Source organism: Polyodon spathula, chromosome 16, assembly GCF_017654505.1.
Source record: "Polyodon spathula isolate WHYD16114869_AA chromosome 16, ASM1765450v1, whole genome shotgun sequence".
NCBI classification, from domain to species: domain Eukaryota; kingdom Metazoa; phylum Chordata; class Actinopteri; order Acipenseriformes; family Polyodontidae; genus Polyodon; species Polyodon spathula.
The window spans coordinates 31009014-31030924 of NC_054549.1; the positions used below are offsets into that span (position 1 = coordinate 31009014).

At 34.9% G+C, this 21911-nt stretch overlaps 1 long non-coding RNA gene across 1 annotated transcript; it reads left to right on the forward strand.

Annotated features, from left to right (window-relative positions):
- The first annotated feature begins 2636 nt into the window (after nucleotides 1-2636).
- On the forward strand, nucleotides 2637-20560 carry LOC121329365. Its single transcript, XR_005951767.1, has 3 exons — nucleotides 2637-3065; nucleotides 13968-14088; nucleotides 20438-20560. It is a non-coding gene; the product is annotated as an uncharacterized LOC121329365 (long non-coding RNA).
- Nucleotides 20561-21911: the final 1351 nt, after the last annotated feature.

The window sequence follows — 21911 nt, forward strand, 5'->3', positions numbered from 1 at the left end:
ATATAATATATATATATATATCATATATATGGCTCTGACTATAACACAGAAAGATAAGATTATTAGGATATATGTATAGAAATCTAGGCTTACAGCCAAAACACAACGATATAAATGTATAGAAATTACCAGCAGAAGCCAAACAGTTGGCTTTAAAATGGCTCTACTTACTGCATCAGTAAATTGACACAGCTTGAGCATTATCTGTTCCTGCCTATCCAGTGTAGAATTCCTTAAGCCGAGACAAGCAGCAGGAAGTAAAAGCGATGTACGGTACACACAGGTCCTCATACATATTTATGAGTAGAACATCTGGGTTGGATCATTCATGTTGAGTTTTATTGACAGTAAGAGGTAAAATGTAGTCAAATCTTATTATTTATGTTTAGAACTGTATTTTTGTTGCAATAATATTTTCAACAACCATATTTATATAATTATAATAAAAAAACAAGCACATTCTTTTTTTATTTGCATATTATCTGAAAACATAATTGTAGGTCACAAATTAATTCAAGGGCAGCTTCATGTATAAAGTAAAGAAAAGCACTGCGATTTATGATGCACAATTTTATGATGTTGTTCAAAGTAATTGTTGGTGTGGAATATGCCGAATTGCTGTTAAGAAATCTAAATATGGCGTGCTTAAGTGCGATATAAGCACATGGAAACTGTTCATGAAGGCCTGAGCAAAAAGAGTAAAGCAAGGATGTGGTTAAACATGTAATCTGCAATTAAATAGTGAGCAAAATAAGTGGAAGTTTTGTTATCAATAATTTAGCTGCACTTAATTCTGTACTTACTTGGTCTGATAGGAGGGAAATCGACCCTATGGCTTGACACAGTTTGATAATGTAAGATAATGAGAAACTCAATGGCATGGTTGGAAAACAACTGATGTATCCTTAGTGGCTCAATCATTACCGCATGTCAGATATCACTGGATGAGATCAAATGACATACACAAAACAGTCACTGTATGATGTATTATTTTCTCAATGTTCAAAATGACCCACAGTCCTCTTCATATGCCACTTAATACCTGTCTACTCAATTCTCCAGGCCTATACACAATTGAGTGACTGGATGAAAGAAAGCCTTAAGCCTTATCCAGATTGAATTAGTTTGTCCAAAAATAATAGAAGACAAATAGCCTAGAACGCATAATGCATTAGGTCCCTCCCAAAACAAGCTGAAATGTTTTATAGAACACAAACTATTTATTAGAATGTATTTGTTTTATACACAATTATCTGGAATTTCTAAATACAACTGAACTGATTATTAAAAATAATAAGGAAAAAATAACTAGCATTTTTTTTCAACTTGCATGCCTTCTTTAGAATTTACAACCACAGGGGCTAAAAAAAAAAAAAATCAGATAGGTGATATTATATATATATATCTATATATATATATATATATATATATATATATTAATATGCTATATTATTATATATATATTAAACGGTGCATAGTAAAAATTGTCTTCCATTTTCAGAAGGTAACCAACTATTCTTGTAGTCGGGACATGAGCCCTGGATTTATGTGAATACACTGTCATCATAATAAATCCACAGTATTATTTATTTATTTAGCAGACACTTTTATCCAAATCAACTTACATAGACTAGAGTGTATGAACTATGCATCACTTACAACAACGCCTCATCCGAAGGGCGGAGCACAAGGAGGTTAAGTGACTTGCTCAGGGTCACAAAATGAGTCAGTGAGCGAGATGGGATTTGAACCCAGGACCTCCTGGTTACAGGCCCTTTTCTTTAATCACCAGACCACACAGCCTCCTATGTAGTTACAAGCTGCCATTAATCTGGTCACTTTTGTCACCATCTGGTGTTTTCTTGTCTGTCAGAAAAGCGGTTCACCTAATATGATTGTGTTAATGATTTACAGCTCATAACCCAAAATGTATAAACCAGATTTGCGCAGACCTCGTTGGATTAATATATAATTAAAAGAGCAGCTTTAATTGTATCTGCCACTGTTTATATTGTTAAAATAGCCCCCTCTTTGTTCTCCAGAATAAGCTAGAAACATGACATATAAAACCTAGTACAGTGATACCATTAGATCAAAGTGTATAAGAGATATTAATATAAACAAATTGATCTTTATTGAAGCACATTTTTTTTCAAACTGCATTTACAGTGAATACATCCCTCTGCTACTGATTCACGTGTATGACTGTTGTTCTATTAAAAGCACAACATGCTGTTTTCCAACAAAAACAACAAAAAGCATGACATATATGTTGTGTTATTTTGGTAAATTAGTTTATAATTCCAGCCCAGGATCAGCACAGTTATCTCAATCTCCTTTCTCCAAACACAGATCAGTTATGAAACCCTAACTGCGAGTGGCTATGCCTTTCTGGCAATGTATCACCACTTTGCTACAATTTACCTTATGTTAACACATACTTATGATTCCATTATTAAATGTGATTATTAAATTCTCTAGTGATTGCACAGAAAAGGTGTTCTGTTTGACAGCCTGTGGTGCATTTTATCAATGCATATCTTTAATTTCAGCACTGTAGTCATAACTGTGTCCACAACAGAACGCCTGGAATCCTAGCAACAGGGAAAGCTAAATTCACAGCCTGTAAATCTGAACACAAAGCCGCTTCTAGGTTTTATAATATTGAGGCACCATATAACATCTATGTCTTTAGCTAAGAGAGGGGAGGTTTTTTCAAGCAGGAATCTAGTTAAGAACATTGGAAGCTGTTCCGGCTCTGTGATTCGTGTGCTAATTGTGTGTGTGCTTTGGGGAATACAACAGAGGCAGTGTGCTTCCTGACTGTAGCCAGTGAAGAGACGCGCACACACACACACACACAGTGCTGCTTTGTGGATCACGATAAAGTGGTTAAGCAGGAGCCTCAGCTTAGAAAATGGTTTCATTGTCACTCAGCTGGACTGGCCACCCATAAGGACTAACATTCGCTAGTTAATGCTTGAAGTGGAAATTGATGCCCTGCTCAAAGATTGGAGCTCTTATCTAATGAAAAGGAAGAAACTGGATTTTTTCAGCTCAGTTTGGTAAGTAATCAAAATCCTTTAAAGCTGTACTGAATATTGCTTGCAAAAATAAATATATTATATATATATATATATATATATATATATATATATATATATATATATAATATATGTATCATCCAAAGACTTTAAATAAATTTATTTAAAACTTACAAAAAAATGTTTTTTTTTTTTTTTTTTTTTTTTTTTTTTTTTTTTTTTTTTTTTTTTAATTCCGTTTATGTTTAATAATATCTGCCATATGATTGGCAGCACATTTAAAAAGTGGAGTGCATACTGGACTGTTTGCTGTGACCCCATTATATGCCTGTTCTTTTTCTTCATTTTGTTCTTTGTTTTAAATGAGAAATGTGTAGTATCAATTAACTAACCCCCTACCAGAACTCTTATCCTCATAGAGCAGGATGCTTTTAAACTTCTATAGTCATTTTAATACAAATGTCAGTAGTGCCTATCATTTCAGAATATACCTATGTAAAGTTTAATTAAAGTTCTCGTAATAATAGAAAGGAAGCTGGATATCATTCTGTACAAACAACAGCCAATCACATGTAATTAAAAATTAATACCAGTATAAGAGGGAAAATGATGAGATTACTTTCTATTAAACACATTAAGAACACATACGGTCATGATCAAAATAACAGAATTAATTGGGGTATCCAAATATATATTGTCTTTGTAATGTGCCTTCGCTTTAAGAAACACATATATGTGCCCCCATGCACATAAGACATGTTCTATGAGGAGTGTATAACTCTGCCTTAGGCTGCTGTGATTAATCTATGTCTTTGGCTTATTTTGACCAATCTTGAGCCCAGTTCTGCAGCTATTTTGGTGGGTGTAGGCAATCAATAGAGTCTCCTGTTTCCACAAACAGTTTCAGATACTGTAAATCAGTGCTTAATTGTTTAGAAATAGTAACAATCTTATTTTGCATTATTTCTGTACAGCGAGAAACAAGTAGTTGGTGCCTGTTTATTTTTTCATCCGAACTGTTTTGTAAAAGTTACAAGCTTTCTAATGGGAGTATTTCATGCATAAGCTTATTGTGTACCCCTGATACTACTGAATTTGACTAAAAAATGTAGTATCTGAGACTGAACTAGTCTATTGAAGTGGAATCTTGTTTCACTCAATAAAACATCAACACACATTATATATAGCTTTAAGGATAATATGACAGGGCATAACGAAAAAGAACTCTGTGCACTACACACACACACACACACACGTATATTAGCTCAAAGAGCAAGCTGCCCAACGTTTCGATATGTTGTACATATCTTTCTCAAGGGAGAATAGACAGTTTTTGAAATATTTGCTCATTATTCAGTTGGCAACAGACTCAGCAGAGATGCTGAATTTCAGCACAGGCAGCTTTATCATTTATCATAGCTGTTTTATTTTTTTTCAATTTCAGGAAAGTAATAGTAAGCACAACTGGGCCTATTATGCTGCATGCTGTGGGAACTGAAAAAGCCATACTGTACTAACTCTCCAGAACATTCTCTGGTTTAATTTGAAAATTGAACCTGTGATATTATGGTTTATAGTCTCTGAGGATGACAGGTAATTGTTTGTTTATTGTAATGTAACTCTGGTAATTTCATATTCTTTCTAAGGAAGGGGCTGATGTAAGGATGTGTGCAAAGTGATTTGTAGCTTCAAAATTACCCAGATTGGTAATAGTAACTTGGGACTTTAGCGACCACTAAAAATGCAGCTCATGTAAAAGAATGCTTTTCACCTGGAGCCCTGCATATGATATTGAAAAGCACTTTGGCAATTGCTGACCCTCCAAAATCTCTGCACCTCCTCTTACAAGGTGCAAACCATTGTAGAAGCGAGTAATTAAGAGCTGTATAAAAACCACCCACCTTCAGAGATCTGTCATTGGCCTTAGGATGGCTTCTGCAGTACACTTCCCGGTGTGGTGATGTTTTGCTCTTGTTAAGGACAGGCAGAAAAACCTTTGTCGGAGGGCCACTTTGTTTGGTATGCCGGAGGATGCTGTGGTAAGAAGTTATCATCTCACTCCGCATGTCATTCTAGACCAAATAGCTGAATTTCACCTTTTCATCACCTGGTTGACTGTCCTCCTGGTAACACCGACAACATTGACTTTTGCTAGAGTACCATATGGCCTCTTTGGTAGCATAACTGATGTTGGCTGATGCTTTTCCAAATATCTCAATTTCATGAGTTACCTCAGCCGTAAGGACTCGCAGCTCCTCCTAAGAAAACTTTTCTTTTCCGTGTGCCAAGGGGACTTTGCTGACCTTCCTTTGCCATATTTTTTGATTTGGTTTAATTTTTGTGCGCCACAAATCTCATACAGCATCTACTGCTGTCAGTACTCCTAAATCACCTCACTTCTAGGCTGTGTGTCCGCTAAATAGCCCGATGTACAGGCTGTGCTCATTGCGACCCTCATTGTTATGATTGCAGTTCATCATTTGTGAGTGTGTGTTGAGTAATTTGCATTGCTCTTAAGCTTACATAGACCACAGTTCAAAATAATTGCCTGGCTGCCAGGCAATTTGGATTTTGCAGCCACAATTGTTTGCACTATGCCTAGCCTTACATCAGCCCCTAAATGTTGTGCACTATCCAGAGAGTTCGGTTAAGTCTCTTTATGTATTTTGTTTTTAGTGATACCCAGAGACCTCTACTGGGAGACACCAGCTTCCCTAACGGCGGGAGTCTGATAAGGCTCTGCAGTGAGAGGAGTTATAATGGCAAAGCAGAGAGGTTCAGTTTTCTCCTTCCATTCAGGGACCAAATGCACTTGGAAAGCATTCAGCACAGGATTGTCTACTGCTCGTCTCAAGATTAAGATATTCTCTAAAGAGAAAACATATTTTCTGTACATGTCCATATACAGATGTATTAGGATGGTGTCAGGATATTTTCAGCTACTGGTAAAAAAAAAAAAAAAACAATAATATCACAAGGCTTTGGAAATTAATACATTCACATGAATCCAACCTGGAAATGAAACGCAAGTCAGATTATACTCAATGAATGTAGGTGTATTTGTGTACAAGGTGAGAGACAATGACTCAAAGTGTTCAAAAGCACAGAGAGGGCAACTTTACTGAAAAGGATATTATTATAATAGCTGAAAACAAACATAGAGGTTTGGCTCTAAACACTGCTAAACGTATTAAAAGAATATATTTTTTGTATATTTAGCAACAATATTCGCACCCTCCGAACAACTAGAAGTTATTGGGGCTCTAAGCTCTCCCTCTTGATTGGAGTATATATTATTTAAATAGTATTGTAGCTTGTTTTTGCAGTAAGTGAAGTAAATACATTTTACCCCAACATTGTGATTTGCAGAAAACATATTTAAAATTCTCCTCCTCTAGAGTTGATGAAAAACACTTGCGACTTAAACAAAATTAACATTTTTTTCTTCCAAAATTCCAGTTTGAAACTTAATTCAGACACAACTTTTTTTCTCAAGGATTAATAAATTCAATGCCAAATGTTCTGACTCAAAGTCTTTCTCAGTGTCTCCAAGAACAAATACTTCTAGTCGAAAAGTTTGTCACTGAATGTATTGCATTTTTTTTTCTTTAAACTTGGCATAGCATGTTAAATATTTATGAAAGGTTTTTGATCTACCTCCAGATCTTCTTTATACAATGCCATGAAAAGGAGTCCCCGAGCCAGGGGTATAGAAATACTATAAACCCCAATCCCCATGGAAGTGGCGGTGTGAGGTCACTGCTATACTAAAAGGTTTATTGCAGTTTTCAAAATGACAAGGAACAAGAACAATTTGCTCTGTAAAAAAAAAAAAAAAAAAAAAAAAAAAAAAAAACTGCAATCGTTCTCAGCCTTACCACAAAAATAAAATGTTTAATTTAATAATTCACAGTAGAAGCAGACCAAAAAGCAGAACGGCTGAATATTTTACCCCTATTTTGAGTCTTAATGGGTTCCAGGGAGCAGGTTTGCACTGTAAAATTGAGTATAACTGCGCAGCAGATGGCATATTGGAATGAATACACATTATTGTGGTTATGAGCATTTGTTTGGATTTCTGTATTTGTTCAATGGAAGCTATCCTTGGGCAGAGAAGCACAGGAGGCCTATGTCCTCTGGGAAGGTTCTTTTTATGTTCTACCTATAGGGGCATACTAACAGATATTCGGTGTTCTGTTATTGCCTTTTACAGACAGTGTGCCTACCAATACTATGCATGTATTGTAGCTGTGTGTATTACTGCATGCTTCTATGGCAGCAGCACTTGAAATAGCAGGCAGCACAATCTCAATAATTGCTGTGACTTGGAATCTGAAATTGAACTAAGCGTGATGAATATTTCCATTTTACCTTGGCAAATTGTACACATGTGTTCTAAATAACTTGTCAGTTGATGAGATGCATTCTGCAGAAGTCGTTTCACACGGCTGTTCACATTTTGCAACAGTACAAACGGCACTTGTCAATTTTAATCACAGTCTCACTAGGAATAAGCTGCCTTTCTTCCATTGTTTCTGATAGGTGTGTGTATGTGTCTTTGTAATATGGGATCGAAAGCTCTACGTCATTATCCTTGATGTTCTCTAGTTGTATAGTATGTTGCTCCAACACCAAGAACAATGATATTCTATCGAAGTGATTGAAGCCTTTTGTCTTGATTGACTGGATTACAGCCCTACTGTGTCTTGTCAGCATTTCTTATAGCTGCATGCCAACATTTCAATATTCTAATATTCAGGAATTCTATGAACCGCACGCTCGAGGGGTAGCCACTTGCACACATATACAGACCATAATGTAGGATGCCTCTATAAAACAATTGCCATTCAACCCACTGAACAAACAAATTATGCAGTAAGGTAAGAAATATGCTTATAATTTAACTCTGCAGTTATTATACATAATATATTAAATGTTTAGACACAGGTTTTATATATCTTTATTATTGTCATGGCAGGGCCAAATAGCTTGCATACAGGATTTCTCATAGGCCAATAAATACAGGGTCTAGTGCATCGTTTAAATCATTAACAGAAGAAGAGATTGTGATAACCAACATCAAAGGTATTTTAGATTGTTCTGTCCAGTACCTTTGGGTGCATGTGTGTTTGTTCTGAAACTATAGCCTGTCTGTTTAGAGCATGGCTGCAACAGCTGTATGTTCAATAGGCTTTCCTCTGTATTATTCCTTCCACCTACGACTCACATTTATGCAGATGCAAGGTTAAAGTCTGCAGTAAAAGCTGTCAGAAGGCGCCTAAGAAACAAAACACAAAAGCAGACAGAACCTCTGTCTCACTTTTACTTAAATTATATGCAAGCCCACTTATCCCATCACATAATGTTCTAAAAGGTCAAACTTTAACAACAGTAATCAACATTGTGTCTTGAAAACTGTGGTATGTGACTTAAGAATTTAAAGGTGTTCCTGTATGTATATTTTATGAATTGGTCTTTGGTGTCAGGATCATGGCATCAGGATCAGTTAAGGCAAAGATGCAGCTCTCCTTTCTTGTAAAAGTAAACGGTTGTGTATTTTGACATTTCTGTTGTGGAGGGAGGGGGCTAGCGGTACATTATGTAAATTTCAAACCGAAATCCTATTCAGGGATATATTTCCATTTGGTAATAACAATACTATTAACTAAAAGGCTCAAAACTATAGATTGTGAACGTCCCTTGTAAGTAGCTGCCAGTCTGTTTGTCATTCAACAGTTTCCTTCAGTTTTCTTGACAGTTTTTGTAGATTTGTTATTCGGCCGAATCTTTCGAGATGGATTTGGTATTTGGCTGAATCTCCAAAACTTAAATTCGGTGCATCCCTAATAATAATAATAATAATAATAATAATAATAATAATAACTAAACTGTTCTGAAATGTTGTTTAACATTTTAGAAAGAGCTGGGTGTTGGGTGATATGACGCCCATAAGAAAAATGCTCTTTCATTTCTTAGAGACACTGGAGAAACACTGGAATCTCTGTGTTGATCTTTATTATACAGCTGATTTAACCCTAGGAAACAATTGTGGTGGTAACCATTAAAATTAATATATATAATATATATATATTATATTCTATATATATATATATATATATATAGATATATATATATATATATTCTGTAGATAATTATTCTTACCTAAACAATCTTGGTCCTGTAGAAGGTACAATTTTGTAGTGTTTTGCTCCTTTAATGTGATCTAGAATGTGATACACTTGATTGTTATGTTTTCCAATTGTTTTTGTTTGTACGTAGCTCAGAGCTGGATACTCATTTACAATTGCTTCAAGATATGGTAACGAAAAATTACCAGAGTGCATTTATTGTATAAGTCTGTGTTAGTATTGTATAAGTCTGTGTTAATACCAGCAAGGTTTTTCCCCTTGATTTGTTTTTCTCTGAAGCAATTCCATTCTTTCTTTCTTGATGTAGGGTATTGCTTGTCACCACCTTAGTATGGTGGGCTAAATGGGCCTGTTTTACCACTGTACAATATGGAAGCCTGATTGCATTCTGTAGGGCTATAGAGACTAGAGAAATACTGGCAATATACATCTTAAAATAGCTCTGCAGTTCTTGATTAAGTCAAATCAATTCATAAAATAAAGTTGATTAATATCTGTGACAAAGCAGGTTTATGGGCTTATTAATTAAAACTGACCACATAGTTGTAATTCAAACAGCATGAATATATTGATCAGGTTTCATGAAAATAATAATTACAGGTTTTGAAGGGCCTAACCAATGCATTATCATTTTGTACTGGTTTCTACAAAATTACAGCACTGGTTCCATCTTGTTTGTGCGCCAAGTTGTTTCAAGTCAGTCAAGCAATTCAAACATAACACTATGGACAAACTGCTGGATCCTGGTACCTTTGCTGTTGTTTACATGGTCTGATTCCAGCTATACCATTGTAGTGAGTTTGAACTACAATACATCAAGTGATTAGGTACAAAAAAAGCAGCAACTATTTGTCATGTATAGCTTTGTCTTTGACATAGGTGTACATATGGAATATAAGAAATTGAAAGTTCATCAACTGAAGAAGGGGACTAGCTAATGAGAGAAGACGTTAAGGTACATTTTTCCGTAACTTAGTTCAATTACAAACGTGTCAGTTATTTTATGTTAATGATAATAACACTATTTTTCAAAACGAGGTCAATAGTTACATGGTAACAGTATTTAATAAAATGTACATAACCTTGTCTGGTATTGTAAAAAAATATATATATATCCTTTGAATTCAATCTAGTAATAAAACAATTATCAGAATGTGCAACTAGTTGCCATTGCAAGCATACATCTGCAATGAAGCAGCAGATTAAGTTGATAATCTTTGAATATAAGATACTGAACTGAACAGAATACAATACTTTACTTTACCTTGTTATTGGAGGCAAATAACAGCTGCCTCCAATAACAAGTTAATTTAAACACAGAAGGATGCAATGCGGTTTTACGGTGCAGATATAATTGAGTGACACAGTGTTATAAGGCAGTTTGGTTCAGATTCAGAATATGTAGCAATTCTGAAAATTGAAGTAAACTGCAGTCACACTAATTTTAGTTTTATGTATGTGATCAAAGCTCCAGGCAAGTTTTCGGGTCTGGGAGTACCCTCTAATTTTAACACAGAGTAAAATGTATTTTCAGGGGGTAAAATGCAACATTACCTTGAAGACACGAGTAATCTTGATAAATACTGTACAATATTTAATGCTATTGGGGTAGGCATTAAAAATAGTCTTCCATTTTAACTGCTATGTTACTTTGAACTACTGTACAACCCTGGGTTTTCAATTAGTTTTAAGGTATGTGACACTTACAAGGTAGTAAGGGGCACCGATCGCATCGTGGCACGTAGGGCCAATGGGTGAATGCGTGTGTCCCATTTTTGAATAAAGGGATTAACATGGATTAATTATGGCGTGATTATGGATAGTTTAAGCATGTGCTAGACCAGTACTCTGGTGCAATAAAGGAGTTTTATTTCAATACTGCTCACAGCAAGGCAAGATCAAGAAAAATTGACTTTTGGAGCATCAAGGCCCCTGCAAAACATGACTGGATGAAAACGGGTGTGGAATTGGACTGCACCTTTAATTATGTACAGCTGTAATATGGGAAACACCATGCTGCAACTCTCATGCTTAGCATCATTCAAGTCCAGATCTGACATCACCTAACACAGACAACTCCTCTTCTGATTACATGTTACCGTTCATTTTTCAGTAAAAAACATGTTTAAATTGGAGCGTGTTCGTTCTGTTATTTTCGACATTAAATACACCACAGCACGCACATTGTCATATTCTATTTCTCATATTTTCATGAGCACAATCTGAAAGCTAAATTTAGTTAATGTCAGTTTATTTTAGGACAGATAAGTATGTACCGATTTTTATTGCGTGACAAATTAATATTAAACAGATATGCAATTGCATATAAAATTAATTTTAAATTAATATTCAATCAATATGCAATAGATGTTTTTTTGTTGCTAAATGTTAACCAAATGTGGACTGAAAATGTAATTTGCATATCACATCCATTTATATTACGTTTTGGTACCCTTGAAAATATGTAATAATTAACCATTGTCTACATATAATTGAAAATACAGATAATCTGTATGTTAATGGAAAGTAACAAGGAATAATTGAACGTAAATTTGTAATATTAATGTCACCCAACATAAAGCGTTACACACACACACACACACATATATAAGCAGTACACTTCCTAATTACAGTCCTAAGTATTTATATGCGTAATGGCGATAAACAATGTAACCGAATTATGCCTTAGATATACAGCTGCTAAAAGATGTAACAGACAAAAATAAAATTGTTCATGGGACTCAAAACATTATTCAAGCACCCTGACTGGCAAAAGATAACGTAGGTTTATTGGACTTCACAATAAATAAATAAATAAATAAATGAATGAATAAAAACCAGCTTGGTACGGTAATCTTTTCACTTCCTTTTGTGTTTAATTGCTCATCTTTTTGCCGCATTACATGCCTTCATTAAGCTTATTTTCCTTATGTTAAATAGTATTTCTATTTTTCGCTGTTCTTGTTCTAAATTTCTTGAACGCAATTGTTCATTTTAAGCAATTGTTTTACACAACAGTACTCACATACAATTGGTCACCATCACAACTATTGCAGGAAACTGACGTTACCGTTTCCTCAGGTGTTTATAATATACAGCTCCTCGGCACTGAAACCTTTGTATCAGCTGACAAGTTCATCTGATATGCCCACTGTGTATTTCTTCTTAAAGGCATACAGCCTCTTTACATGAACCCCCAATACTCTCTGTCAACATAAGCACCTGGGTACATATTTTAACGCTATCACAACACAAGGAATACGCTTTTTTTTTTTTTTTTTTTTTTTTTTTGGTATATGTGTATGTATAGATATGATGTACTATATACTATATACGCGGGTGTTCTATAAGGTTCTTTATTGGCTCAACGCATTTGTTTTTTCGAGGTATACTGACTGCAAATTAATTTCAATATAAAGTTTTAAAGATAAATACATAAGGCAATGCATTAATAAGTTATAAAATAGTTAGTTTAATATTACAGGCTACTTTTTTAGCGATTGCCTCTGACGACGGTTCCAGTTGGATTTGTAGCTTGACTGGGGTGTTTACTTCAACCCGTGTAGCTTCGAATGTTCTTATTCTTACTGTGATTGGCTGCAAAGACAGCCAGCTATACAGAGATTGGATACTGTTGTTGGGTTGTTTTGTCTTGTGTATAGTGCGTATTTCAGTTTTTTAATGGATAAAAACGGCAGGTACGGAGCTTATCTGGACCGCTTCAGCGTGGTAATACCAGCGAGGGTCAAGCTGGCAGTGCAGGCTAATTCATTAATTTATGCACTGCACTTGCTGAGTCCCGCATTTCCAGCGCAGGTTACAGGTGAATTGAATTTGGAGGTCTCAATCTAGTTCCAGTGGACATCATTCTGCATCATTAAAATCCCTTACATTTGTTCACAGTTGGCAGTTGTTTGAAGATGCACTGAATTCCCAATCCACTGACTGTCAGATTGCTGGAATGTTACTGTTAACACTTGAAAGAAATACTGGTGATGTTAACATGTAATTGCACAATAATTGCATTATTATTCTTAGCAAGACTGAAAAATGAAGTGTTACCATCATCTGTATAAAAAGCTGTTTTATTTTCACATGGTAAACTTATTTTCATGTTAAATTTGCTCTGTAATTTTACATTTGATCATGCTTTTTACATGCAAATGACATGCATTTCTTTCAGTATACTATTTTGACTGTGTTTTTACCAAGGTGTTGACTCATTTTCTTCTGTAGAATCTACACATTTATAACACTAAGGGAGCAGGCTGTCACCTTTAAGCCTTGGGTTGATGTTCCAGTGTATGGTTCAGGGGTAGCATCTTCTCTGTAGAAAGGAATTTACATCTGGCTTGGAGCTCACATTAAGTGCAGTTTATGGGTAGAAGCCTCAAATCTTGCAAAGAAACAAACCTTAAGTAAAAAATAGAAAAGTCACTACAAATGTTCTAAACACTGGCCCTTAGGTGGACTTACTGTACTTTCCTTCAATTCAATACAAGATCTGCAGAAGATATTAGCATTTTCTTATCACTATTTTAAATGAATAATAGATTGTTCCTTTTTCTGCTGATAATTTGGATAAACATTGTTCAATTGATCTAAAGATAATTACTTTTGGAGCCCTAATTCAAAATTTCTATTCTTAGTTCAGATGCATAACTTGTTATTCATCTCTTGATACTTTTTTGTTTTTGTTTTTGTTTTTTTGTATGTAAAGATCTTTCTGTAACAAAGTCTTATTTCAATTATCTCTATAATTACTGTTCTTCAGATTAAAGGTCTTACATTGAAGAGAAAGTGATTGGACGAGAGCCGTCTTTGCCCTTGGCAACTGGAGATGATGATGCCATGGAAACCACTTTTCTTGCTATCATTCATTGGCAGCCTTGCAGGTGAAATGTCTTGCTTTTTCCTTTTATTTTAAAACATACATTTTTTCTCAATCTGAGAATAACCTGTAAAGGGAGTATCTTTAAATATTATTATTAATGGAATATGAATCTTTAAATAATGTACATTTCTTAAAATATTTTTCTAATATGCATTAGCCTATTATTGTTTTAATTAAAACAATTGAACCATACATTGTATGTAAAGTCTTTTGATATTCTAGCACATTTACAATTCACATTGCACTACTTTTCTAAGCTAGTTTGAATATTAACATATTCACATCCAACATCATTCTAATGTATTGCATAGAAGGAGAGTTTGTGTAACGTTTAAAGATTTGTGCAGCATTTTCCTATATGAGAACAAACACCAGAAATGTTTTTGATTATCTTTCAGCTTAAAACACTAGGGACCAATATCATAACAATGTAGATATCTGATGTCTCCGACAAGGTCCTGTGCTGACAATTTTATTGCAATTATTACTACTTGTTTTCCACCACTAGGACTTTATTATGATGATCATACATATCAGAGTAATGTGTATTTGTAACTAGGGGGGCAATAACTTTTTCACATCTGAAGATTGCATGTTTGATTACCTTGCACACCAAACAAATGAAAGAAGCACCAAACTTTGGTGTAATTCTTTTCTCTAAGACTCCCTATATATACTACTACAACCCACAAAAAGATCTGACCAAACTGAATGTGAAAAATGTGCAGACATGCAGAAAATCAGACAGGGGGCAAGTACTTTTTTATGGTACTGTATATATATATATATATATATATATATATATATATATATAGAGAGAGAGAGAGAGAGAGAGAGAGAGAGAGAGAGAGAGAGAGAGAGAGACACACACACACACACACACACACACACACACACACACACACACACACACACACACACACACACACACACACACAGGATTTTAATACCATAACCATTCAGTATAAACCCTAGGATTTTAATACCATAAAGAGAATTAATATTTGTTGTAGTATTTAACACACCCCAGAGAGAGTCAATTTACATTCCATGTATTCTATGAACTACATGGTCCTCTGATGCTGTAAGTTCTGGATATCGCTGCACAGCAGCTTTTGCAGAGTGCTTGTCTTCATCACTCCCGAGTTAGTTCAGGAGTTTCAGCGGTAAGCCAGGTTAAATAACAATTGAACATTCCAAAATTGGGAGAAAATGGAAAATGAATACAACTAATTGTTAAAAAAAAAAAAAAAAAAAAAAACAACAACAAAAAAAGCTCTAAAATCACGAATGCAGACAGGCCCACCTCTTGTGTGCTGCGGTGAGACATTATCTTGTGGCATGTGTAGTTGTAGGTTCTCGCCCAGCGTTTACCCTGTCCGTGTCCGTCCGTGAGCTGAAGCTGAAGCCCAGCTAGGTCATGCAGCAAGACAATGATCTGAAACACACAAGCAAGAGTACATCAGAATGGTCCAAGAACAAGAAATTTAAAGCCTCCTATAGTGAACAACCTGATATAACGAACATTTCTCAAGGTCCTAGGGAGTGTTGTTATAATGAAGTTAGACTATATATATATATATATAGTCGGCACGGGTACCCAAAAACCCGGGTACCTGTCGAGTTTTAAATTGCCCGACCTTACCCGCGTGTCTTTTTACTATCCCGGTAACGATTTATTAATTTGAGAATTTAAAGAAAATGTAGAAAATATGACAATACAGACAATAACAAGTCTACAGATCTGAAGGGACTAAATGTATGTGTACTATATGGTATTTAAACATGTATCATGCACTTAAAACATTAATATATGTGATTTATTTATTTATTTATTTTTTAAATCATTAGGCTTTTCATATAGATATCTGGGTCCATAAAAAGTACTGCCATGACGGGTATGTGTGTGTGTGTGTGTGTGTGTGTGTGTGTGTGTGTGTGTGTGTGTGTGTGTGATATATATATATATATATATATATATATATATATATATATATATATATATATATATATATATATATATATATATATATATATATATTCTGGACACATATAACCTGTGTATATTTTACACCAAAAGTATTCAAAATCTTTCCAATTTTGTAACAGTGCATGTAGTCGTTTTAAATCAAGTCAAGTAATTGCATTCATTTTACATTCTAACAATGTTAACACACAAATGAGTTAATCACTTCACAGATTCTTGTCAATACCATGCTTATTTTAGCCCTAATGAGTGCTTTGATGTAAGAGGTAGGTTAACCTGCTTAGCAAGCAGCAAATTACAGAATCAATATGGAGATATAGAACTATTAGCATGCCAGTGTGTTAACCATGCACTTTTACAGTTTCATGCTATTTGAATGTCTTATTGATCAACTGTGATGCAATGACCATGGCTATCAGAAATACCCTTGTGCACAGTGAACTTTACACATTGTATATAAAGCAAAATCCATTTAGGTGCAGATTTATCAAATGTGTACCTTTGTTTGGAGAAAGTAAAAGTAAGCAGTTAATCTAAACTAGTAATAAACAACAAAGACACATCTTTTGGGTCCCTACATTACCCCTTAGAGTGGTTAGTTATTAGTGTAGCAGTTGTATTTTCCTTTCACTAAAATAGGTGAAAAGATTTTGAATACAACAAAATGCAGTATGCCCCTTGGTCAGATATTGTTATTTTGTGTGTACAAAGGTGGTCTTGTCATTAATGTCATTGCTTTTGAAAAATCACAAAGGAAATATAGCATTAGTGCAACACCTGCATTCTAATTTGACATTTAGCATTGTGAATCTAAAGGCACTGGCGTCTGCATTGTTTATTTAGGCCACTGAGATCTCCAGTTTTTTTTTTTTTAGTAATTGTTGCTCAAACACCAGTACAGCAGAAAAGAAATTGAATAATTTAGATTACTATTGTTATGTGTCTTCTTAATATTTGGCAGATGCAATGCTGTTTGTGAAGCAACTAATGGGCATTGATACGCAAGTTAACAGCAACTGGATTGTGTGGGATCCCTCAGAACATGTTTCTAAATTTAAGATGTAGTGCAAGAATTAGGTATAAAATAAGTAATAGTAATTCCAAACATCAGCTTTCAATTCAGTGTGCACTGCATTGTGTATGAAAGCGCAGTCTGGTTCCAGACAATAAGCAATGACTGAGACTGTATAAGTGGTGACAGCCTGAGCCTGCCAGCTTTGCCTCTCATCTCACGGGGCGTGCAGTAATTTAAGCAAGATAACCGAAAATAAATTCATCATAATATCTGGGGAACAAGGCTCCTGAAACTGGGCCCAAGATACTGCAGTGCATCATTGAATTGTTGAAGATGTTGAAATATGCCTATAGGACTAAGCGAAGTATGGAATTGTATATCCCTGTAATAGAGATATTTTCCTATTAACTGCTATGGAAAATAAGCACTTTCCTTGCATAAACTGAGCAACAAACAGAAGACAGTGATATTCTTGTCAACATGCTATTAAGGTCTTTTAGTGTTGTATGTAGTCTTTTATGGTTTGCAGAGATGATTGTTTTATCCCTGCATGATTAATATACTGTATACATAAGCAATTGAAATACAGCTTTAAAGTAATACTAATCACAGGCACAGAATTGCGGTACACCATTCCCCATATAAATGATTTGACAGGGACATAATTGTAAAATGATACACATTTGTGTTAAGTGATACATAACTTGTTTTGGAACTAATTTTAGTTTTCTTTGAAAGGCTTCTTTTTTTTTCAAAAGAGATAAGTAATATTATTATGTGCCATGACAGTTTTCTTCCTCTGCTGGTAAAGATTACATTTAAATGTGTTCGCAGTTTGGTAATAACAGGATGGAAAAGCAACCAGTTTCTCCCATGAACTGTTATTTTCACAACAACAAAAACATCCTTTGAACATTCAACATGTTTTAAACTGTGAAAACCTGTTCTAAACAGCATGCCTTTGTAAGATATCAACATACAGGGCTAAATTCTCAAAGCTCTTTTCTTAAATTTGTCATTCTCACAAATTCTTTAGAGAGGAGAAACCCCCCTAATAAAGTTACCAAACCAAAAATACACAACTAAGACTTTTAATGCCATGGCCTGAATGGAGTATTAAGTTGTTTCTTATCACATTTATGGTGTTTTTTTCCATTAATAATTCGATGTAAATGCTATAACTTTGAGAATCTAGCTTGTAAAAGGGGTGTGGGAAAACACAATGCAGACACAAAGTTTAATGATAAAATGCCGGCACAGGCTCCCACATTTATTAGCCTGCGCTCAGCTGGCGGGGACTTCTACGATAGTTTGGGGCACTCTACCGGCAATGGTATTTTGCCCCGTCTCCAGATAATTTTTTAACTGCGGCTCATTGGTCCCTCTAGCGGTTCAAGCCCCGAGAATCAGGCACTGCTTTATGCCCTCTCCTGTGTACTGTGGGATGGCTCAGTCCCTCTACGGTAACTATCTTAGATAATCGAACCGCAAAATCACTAGTGCGTGGTTTGCTTGCACCATCGGTCTGTGGGTCTCACGCTGGAGCTGCCGCGCTGTCTCTGACTTGCTGCTCCAGAGTTTCTAGTTCCCTTTTTGGGTTAGGATACCGCCATGAAGTCACTCTCCACCGTACTTCCTGCATGAGCCAGAGAGGATACAAAACAGTTTTATTATTTTTTTACAGTTTTTATTTTTATTCAGTCATACACCCCATATAGTCCCACCCCCCCCCAGCTAATGACAGAACATCAGCCAAATTCCTCACAGCTGATTACTGTCAACCAAACATTGCCTGACAGCGTGGGACCATGCGGGGTATCTGGACTCCCCACAACTCAAGCATGCTCCCAACAGCCAGTACAGATCCCTCCCCTCTCACATAGCCCATAATGTTTCATTTAAATCTTTTATGCCATTATCTCCATTCTTTTTATTCTTAGCATTAAACTGCTGTTCTCATTTAAGTTTTAAATGTCACTCTTTGAATATTTAAAAGTAGACAGTTGTTAGATGTATTCGTTTATCAAAGAGAACTCATTAAGGCCTCCTTAATTGTGCCCCAAAGGGGTTTTCAGGAAACACAGGAGAACCAAATTGGCGAGGGCAGGGAAGTTAATAAATAGAACACACAGAACCAAACCTTTCTAAAAACACATTAATAAAACCAATGCATGGACCACCATTTTGTGGCAGCTATGTCTAATGAAGATAGATTTTGACATAATGACAAAACTGCTTAATGGCCCACACATATGTTCCTACATATTGTACAGGAAAGTAGAGAAGCTTTTTTTTTCAGTTAAACTGTAGACTGGTAATTACATTTCTCAGTGTATGAAAACAAATTAATTATAGGTGTTTCTCAATATATCTGTATTAAAGTGTTTGTTTTGCAGTAATATATTTTTAAATGGTTAAATAACAAATCTAAAACATGTTATAACCACTAAAATAGGGTGATTATGTGTAACTTGTAAAACACTTATGTCAGTAACATATATCCTCCACCACAGCTGTACATTATAAATCAGTACAATAAAAAAGTTGAAGGCCATGACAGTAAATATTTATCAATGGTATATAAATAATAGTTATCCAGCTATATGCATACATGCAGGTGTGAGATAAATATCGATGAATCTACAGACAGACATACTCCACATATATCTCCAGAATCTGATATTCTCACTAACTATTGGAAAATAGATAACATTGTTTAAAATCATTACAAAATGTATTTTCTGTGCTGCTGAAACCAAAAAGTTTTATTGTTTACTGTAAATCCATACATATTTGCGACAAAAATATTTGTTGAATCACACCCATAAAACCTGTTTTTCATGCCAAAAATGTTTGTTTTCTTTTTTTTTTTGTGAGTAAAAAGAAGAAATGAAAGTACAAATAGCTCCAAGACAACTCTGGGCTAAGTCTAAACAGTGAAAGAGTATGGAATTGGGACAAATACATGTTGTGTAGCATGACTGTAGTTTACTGTACTGAAACCATTAAAACAAATAATATCAGCAGTTTGTACATTTGAACCATCAGTTATAGTGCTATAAACTGTATCCTAACTAAACCATGTCATTATTTTGTTTAATGTATTTTCACGCAGTTGATTTTTTATGAGCCACTCTTCTAAAATGCCCTTCTTTATGCATGAAAAAAAACTAAAGTAGGTCTAAAAAGCTTGAATCCTGTGCTGTTAAAATTCACCATGTGTAATGAATACCTAGTGACTTAAATCCCAGTGGAACATCAGTAACCTCATATCAAGCATCCCAATCAGTTAGCTATTAAAGTTTCCAAAGAAGACCATCACTGATAGATTGTTTTTTATTTACACAGAGAGCAGTGTACCCCATGGACCGGTTTGGGCTACAGAACCAAGCAATCTTATTCTCCCAATTGATTCTGAGGCACAGGAGGCAACATTGAATTGTGAAGCGATTGGGGATCCTCCTCCACAATACAGGTATTTGATTATACCGCTTTGTGAAAACCAATGGAATTTTAATCAACTATAGCTATTTATTTTAAATCTACTTGAAAAAAGAAAGTACTGTGCCCTCAGCAAATCATGGGGCTAAATTAGATTTAGTTTCTTGTCTGAAAAGCCATGCTCAGAAGACTGGCTGCATAATCAGCAAAGCTCTTGAGAGACCAATGACTTATAGGTTTTTGGGTGATTAATAATATTCTTGTTGATGTACTGTAGCTGGAGCACAATGTGGTTTCTAGTATTATAGCACAGAGAAACTGAAAAGACAAAAAACACACATTTTCCATTGGTTAGAATACATCAAATCCATTTACTTCCAATATTGAGAGACAAGCATAAAATATAAACAATAAAGTCATTAATTAGGCTTGTTCAGTGACTTTTGTAAGTGGGTTTTTAAAACATGTCCTGGTATTTCTTAAAATGCTTTGTCAAGCAGTCATGAGAAAGTCATATCATGTTTACTTAATCTCCATGATAATCCATCAAGATCACTGTGGAAAAGAATTGTTGCATATTGATTTCAATGTATAACTGTCTCTGATGTGACACTTTGCCAAGGGTAACTAAATTAAACTAAAACTACATAACTAAATTGAACATGTCAAACCTGCTGGGTGCAGAGTTTTATCTGTGGGTTCTGGACAACCTGGGATTGAGTTAGGACACACGGCTATTATTTCTTTTACTATTTGGACTTAATACACTTCCAATTGCTGAATCAGCCAGCCTCCCAGGCACAGCCTGACTGAAAATAAAGGTTAGCGAAAGAGATTGTATTGCTTAGCTTTGTCAGCATCATGTAAATGTAATGCAAGCATTTGAAGTAATAACCTTGCGAATGACTTTCTGTTAAATACTATACATTTCCAACAACATACTCTTAAAGAAACAGTGGAGACATTGTGCATTTGAAGAGCAATGTTAATCATGTTGTCTTATCTCAGCTTTCTGGCTTACTAATTCTGACATGAGTATAGTCATTTCCTCAGCAAACCCATTAACAAAAATATGGTTATCCGTTATATAAATATATATATATATATATAGATATATATATATATATATATTATATATATATATATAGATTCTATTTTTGCTTTTTGTCGAAACGCTTAATAAATAATGTATACATATTTTTGCAATACAAATATTGATTTAGCTGCGGCTTGCAGACCTGTAAGGAGCATGTCAATTTTGAATAGGCATAATGCATACAGTGAAACAGAACAATGTACATACAGACCCTGCAGATGTATTGATTTCATGAATGTAGGCTCCAGTCTTTCTCCAGTTGTCATGTAAAGCCCCAGTGAAACC